Source organism: Ictidomys tridecemlineatus, chromosome 8 (assembly GCF_052094955.1).
Source record: "Ictidomys tridecemlineatus isolate mIctTri1 chromosome 8, mIctTri1.hap1, whole genome shotgun sequence".
Lineage (NCBI taxonomy): Eukaryota > Metazoa > Chordata > Mammalia > Rodentia > Sciuridae > Ictidomys > Ictidomys tridecemlineatus.
The window spans coordinates 129,309,216-129,315,957 of NC_135484.1; the positions used below are offsets into that span (position 1 = coordinate 129,309,216).

Here is a 6,742-nt window from a genome sequence, read left to right on the forward strand (position 1 = left end):
GCTTCGCCACGCATCTTCCCTGTGATCTCTGTCTTCTTTGGCTTCATCAACTGGCCCATCATGGACAGGATGTCTTGTCCCCCTGTAGGAGAGAGGACTTTCTAAGGCTGCTCCCAGGGCCCATGCTCCTGCCTCCTGCGGGTCCCTGATGTCACTCAACTTGGAAGCCTGAGGTAGACAGGCCCAGCACAGCTCCCCTGGGAAGGATGGGGGCTCCTGAACTCAGAGGGATCCCTTGGAGGTTTCCTCTGACCTGCAAGAATCAAGCGGAGTCGTGCATGGTGGCACGTGTCTTTAAAAATCCTGGCAATTTGGGAGGCTGAGCTGGGAGGACCACAAGTTGGAGGCCAGCCTCAGAAACTTAGTGAGGTCCTGAGCAACTCAGCAAGACCCTGTCTCTAAATAAAATATAAAAAGGGCTGCGGACCAGGCTCCATGGGTAAGCACCCCTGGGATTTAAGCTTCAGTACAGAAAAAAAAAAAAAATCTCATATTGGTCTAGAAGTTTCTTGGTGGTGACAAGTAGACAGGGGAAGGCCCAGTGGACCATGAGCCCAGCTGGTGGCCAGGAGCTGTTTCTGGCCATGACAGCACAAAGGACACGTGTTTCATCTGCTGGCTCTGGTATCTAAGTCCCTGACAGGGATCTTTATCATGTCAAGGGAGCAGCACAGATGGGGACAGATGACCCTCTCTCCCTCCTTCTGCAGCTTTGCAGGAATTCAGAGGTACAGGGACAGAAGGCTCCTGTCTGAGGGGAGGCCAAGGCTTGCCCTTTATTCTGTGGCAGGATCTAGAAATGTCTCCTCATCTGTTGCCATCAAAAGACCCTGCTGTGTCCCCCACCCCCCCACCCCAAGGGCAACTCCCATCAAATGTGCCTGGTGACCTCTACTTTTTCAAATTTTAAACCATTTCAGTTCCCACTGAGCCATTGAAACACAAGCAAATGTGTGAAGGCCAGTTTTATCAGGTTTTTGTCTCACAAAAATGGGTTTTTTTAAAAAAAATTTTAAGTTCTAAATGGACACAATTCCTTTATTTTTATTTTTTATTTTTTTTATGTGGTGCTGAGTATTGAACCCAGGGCCCCACACATGTTAGGTGGGTGCTCTACCACTGAGCCCCTGCTTCAGCCCAGAAAAATGTTGTTGTTGTTTTTTTAATTTAAGTTTTTAAATTAATATTCAGGTATTTGAAAGGTTGTGATATCTTACTGGTCACATTTATTTTTGATTCTTTTTGGTACCAGTAATGGAATTCAGGGGCCCTCAACCCCTGAGCCCCATCCCCAGCCCCTTTTATATGTTATTTGGAGACAAGGTCTCACTGAGTTGCTCAGGGTCTGGCTAAGTTGCTGAGGATGGCCTCCAACTTGTGATCCTCCTGCCTCAGCCTCCTGAGCCATTGGAATATGGTTCATATGTTTAATTAATGAGTTAAATAAAATCACTAGCACATATTTAAATAAAGAAAAGTAAGCCAGGCACTGTAGCACACATCTGTAGCCATAATTACTCAGCATACTGAGGCAAGAGGATGGTTTGAACCCAGGAGTTCCAGGACTGCTTGGGAAACATAGTAAGACCCTGAAAAATAGAAAATGAAAAGGGAAAAGAAAAGGAGAAATGAAGAAAAAACAATAGAGAGAAAAATTTTAAATGTAAAACCCAGGTGTGGTTGTACACACGTATAATCCCAGCAGCTCAGGAGGCTGAGGCAGGAGAATCGAGAGTTGGAGGCCAGCCTTGGCAACTTGGCAAGACCCTGTCTCTAAATAAAATATAAAATGGGCTGTGGATGGGGCTCAGGGGTGAAGTGCCCCTGGGTTCAATCCCTGGTACCAAAAAATAAAAATAAAAAGCCTAAGTTCAAAGTGTAGCGGCCATGGTCCCAAAAGACGGAGAGACAGAGACAGAGAGAGAGCCACAGGGAGAGAGAGAGCAAGAGAAGACAATTGAGATAAAGTCCCTGTTGATGTTGGCCCAGATCACTTGGCTGAGGTGTCTGTCACACATCTCCACTGTAAGTGACTCTTTTATTCCTCCATTGAGCACTGGTATGTCAGGCAGGATGACTGAGGGCAAAGCATTCTTGTGAGAATTCTTTGGCATGGGAATTGGGGCTTTTTCCCACACTTGCCTATTTATTCAGTCATTTGTTTACACCAAAATGGCCTTAAGACTGTTTATTTAGACTTTTGGCTACAATCCACCATAACTTCATTTGTTATTCAATTGCCCAATTGTTCCAGCTTTGGCCAATGGGAGCATGTCCAGTGCCTCCTGTGTTCCAGGGAGCAAGGTTCTTTACTGTGTGCTATTCTCTTTAAGCTCTGCCAAACCCTAGGGAAACTGACACACTTCAGGACCACTAGTGGATCTCCTGCTGCAGGCCTTTATCCAAGAAGCCCCATTCCTTTGATGTGAGAAAGCTTGTAGGAACCAAGAGCTGGCTTGGGCATCCTCAGGCTCCTTGCTGTGCATTATCACTTCTAGGCCTATCACACTCTAACCCCCAAAGCAAACTGATTAACCACATTTCCCAAATGTACCCCATCTGGTAAGAATGAGGCAGATTGGGCATTCATGCTGTCCTCTCCTTCAGTCCTACCACTGGATCCTTCTGGACTTGGATTACCTATTTGCACAGTAAGGAAGCTTGCTCAATATCCACTTTCCATTGTCCATTTCCAGTGTGCAGAGCCACAGAGCCAGGGTGGCACACAGTCACCACAGGAGCAACCAGGGAGCCATTGTATGTGGACTCCTTCGGTGCTGCCAACTTGGCTAAGGTCCAGCGATGAGGAAGTCAATGCCTTTAGCTCCTTGCCCTAGATGTTTGGCAGCCCTGTGGTTTAGGGAAAACCTACATAAAAGAAACTCATCTAACTTTGATAGACTTCAGTATTTCTTAAATTTTGCAAACACAATCTTAGTTTTATTCATCTAGTATCAGTGAATATCACATGAACTACAGAGTATAATTTTTTTAGCTATTTGATTTTATACACCCCTTCCAATAGTATATTTTATATGATTTTACACATCCCATTTCCAACTAGTACCAAAACCATAAAATATTCAGAAGCATGAAAATATATTTTTTAATTGTGCAAGCTTTTTCACATATTAAACTCAGAACTTCAATTTGTCCTTCAACATGCTGGACTGCTAAAATTTGAAGGTTATGTCACCTTAAAATTTACTTGTATGGACATGACTTTATTATAGCCACTCTCTTTAAGGTAAGAAGATTAAAGAAGTAGATTTTTTATGGTTTGCTTTAGTATATTATATATCTTTCTAAAATAAACTATAAGAAAGCCATTCTAATTCAGTGGAAGAGATGCTGAAAGATTCAAGATTAACATCCATTCTTAGCAATGGAAAATGGAGGGAAAGATCCATGTATTGTGCTCATAGAATTCTGCCCCCATGGGAGACGGAAGGGCCAAGCCAAAAGCCATCAGTGGGAAAGATGAAGAAAGGTGGGCTTTCAGGGCAGGAGTTTCTGGCTAGAAGCTGTTCCTTGCTCACTGGGTCAATTTTTTCTCCCAGCTCCCTCAGGCTGATTCTCTAGGCTAAGATGGTGGGGATGGTGTTTGCTGTAGTCGAGAAAGAAAGTGGCAGGCTGAACCCAGGGGTAGGGCTGAAAAGCTTCCCAAGTCACGCTTGGCTCAGGCTTCTCCAGGGAAGATGGACAGAGAGAAAGGAGGTGCTGGCACCAAGCGAGGGCTCTGGCAAGTTCAGAGGAGCTGGAGGCCCAGGTGGCAAGACACACCTGGATAGCAAAGAGAGTCTGCAATGCCCATACAAGGGACAGCAGTCCAAACCCTATCATGCATAAGCAGATGGAGTCCAACAAAGACTTGCCCTAACCTGTCTCCCCATGTGGGACTGACTTAGCCCTATTAAGCCCTTGGTGGGCAGCCTGGGAAAGCGGGGGTCAGAGTAGCCCAGTGTTGGACAGGACACCATGGAAGACAGACCCCATGTGGTTTCTGGCTCATCTCCATCTCTCAAAGGTTTTGGACATGCACACAGATGGAGGAAGTCTCCCTGGTGGAGAACTTTGGAAAGCTTCCTCTAGTGAGACTGAGCAGGTGTGGCAGGGTGGGGGTGGGGAATGCCTTGAGAAAGCAGCTTAGAAATGGAGGGATGGGGATTTTCCAGAGACTTCAGAGATGATGCCTGGTCTGATAGGAATGATTCAATGCCCCGACTTGGGGCTATTTGCCGAATGAGGTAGCTCCAACCTGACCTCTCTGGGCAGGGTTGGTCAGGGATGACAGAAATCAGGCCTTCCCAAGACCCACAGGGATAAAAAGTGGCCAAGAAAAGCCAGATTTGGGCTCCCAGAACTCAATGAGAAAAACAGAGAGGGCCGTAAAGGATTCTAGGTGCAGGCTGAGCTAACGGTGCCTTCTATCCAGGATTCTGATCCTGACATTGGCCTGGAGGCAGAGATAGCCCTTCCCTGATCTTCCAAAGCCCCAGAGATAAAGAAACCAGCTGGAGGATGGGCTTTGGGGCATCCAAGGGCACAAGTGTGTGACAGCTACCCCTATGGAACTCAGCAGGGACCACAAAGTTCCAGCTTCAGTTTGTTCTGAGAGCAGCAAGCACAGCAAGGGGTTTGGGGGTCTTCAGTCTTGGAGACAAGGGCGGGGTTGCAGGTCTGTCTTCTTGGCCTGGGAGTATTTGGGATTCCACAGCTGGGCCATCCAGATCACCCTTCTGGAATTGCCAGCCCTCTCCTCTCTCCTCATTGGACAGGAGAGTGGGTGAGAGGGCAGCTTCATTCAGCGGAAGCCCCCACCCCCTCTCCATGGGACCCCCAGCCCCTCTCCTGGGCAGGACCCCGGGGCCACACAGGCGTGTCTACATCTCCATGTCCACGGGGTGAATGTTGCCATTTTGTGCTCTCTGACCCACAGCTCTCTCTTTGGTCGGGTCCACTTTTCGAAGCAGTTGGTCCACAGGCTCGACTGCGCTTTGGTTGAACATGTCTGTCTCATGCCATAGCTGTGTGTACTGACACAGATGTTGCCGGATCATCTCCATCCTCTCCACCTCCAGCCGCTCCAGCTCCAAAGTGGTGGTCACTATCTCTTCAAACCACTTGAACTGGGCCTGGTTGTAGAGGCCCACACAACACATGAGGTCATCGCCAGCCTGTGTGGACTTTCTCCATGCCTTCTTGATGTCCTCCTCTGTCTTGCTGCTCAGCTTGATTTCCAGCTGCTGGGTCTTCATGTCCAGGTCTCTCTGCCACTCTGTGAGGGCTTTCTGGGCCTTCTCCACTGACGTGTAGTGGCTCGTGAGATGCTTGCGGAGGTCAGTGATATGGTGGTCACACTTTTTCATGTCTTTCTTGAAGTTCTCACGAAAGTTCATTAGGGGCTTCTCTACCTTGCTGTGAAGTTTGGCAGAGAACTTGAGATGAGCCTCTGCTTCATCCGCCAGACTCTTCTTCACCTGGGCCCAGGTTTCTCCCAAGGAGCCTTCCTCTTGTTCAGCCAAGGAGTTCTGAGAGAGCTTAGCCAAGTTCTTTGCATATTTTTCTTCAATCTTTATCCTCTCTTGGGTGAAGTCAGACATTTCTTTCTGCATTTGTTTGCCTTTCAGTTGCTTTTGGAGCAGCAGTTCAAACCCAGCCAACTTGCCATTGCCTTGGGGATCCTTCTTTTCAGCCCAGAAATAGTCACAGTAGCTCCACTCGGTTGGCTTTAGCAGTTGCTATTCAGGCATGGTGTCTGGGTGAGGGAATGTCATGCAATTTATCATCTTCTCTGTGGGGTCAATTTTATTTTCAAGATTATATATTTTGTCTTCATTGCCTGAGGTTCTATCTTCCAAATGGTCTTATCTGTTGGTGATACTTTCCATTGAACTTTTAAGTTGGTTTAGTGATTCCTTCACTTCAAGGATTCCTTCTTTATTTCTTTTCAGGACCTCTAATATATCTTTACAGAAGTGATCTTTTATCTCCTTAAGCAAATCTGTTATTTTACTGCTTAACTCCTGTGCCTGCTCTCTTATATTATTCTTTATGTTGTAGAATAGTTTTACTAAATACATCCTGAACTCCTTCTCTGACATTTCTTCGATGGATTCTCTTATGGGAGAAGCTTTGTTAATTTGGAGCACTTTATTCCCTTGTTTTTTCATTTTGTTTGTGTGTCTTTCCATCTAGCCATGTGGATCTGAGGCAGGATAGTTTCTACTCTGTAGATTTGAAGTGTCCTTGAAGGTTTCCAGAAACTGGCAGATCTAGGCTCTGGTTTCTGCAAGCTGTGCCTCACTGCAGGACCCAGAAGGCTCACCAACCAAGGACAATGGATGAACTCTGGGCAAAGAAGTAGATTTTGAATGAGTCAAGAACATAAAGAATTGGGCTGCACAGCACCCTGTACTCAAAGCAAGACAGTGAGGAATGTGAAGATTGAAGATCAAGGGTAAGGCAAGCCATGGAACAAATCAAGAACGTCATCAAGGACAAAAGAAGCCAGTCACTAGAAAGCAAGTTAATGCAATAGATCAAATTCCAGAATCATGGAAAACTATGAACCTAAAATATTAAGCAAGTTGATGGGGAAAGGCAGACATACAAAAGCACCAATATGGGAAAATGGGATTGGCGTACAAATATGAGCCCTAGTAAAAAAGCACTTGCCACAAATGTCTGCTATAATAAATACCTTTACAAATAAAAGTCTTTTTACTGGAACAGGTGGTAA

General features: G+C 46.1%; 1 pseudogene; it reads right to left on the reverse strand.

Moving 5' to 3' along the window:
• Window positions 1–4,883: 4,883 nt before the first annotated feature.
• Window positions 4,884–5,853, reverse strand: LOC101972442 (growth arrest-specific protein 7 pseudogene; annotated as a pseudogene).
• Window positions 5,854–6,742: the final 889 nt, after the last annotated feature.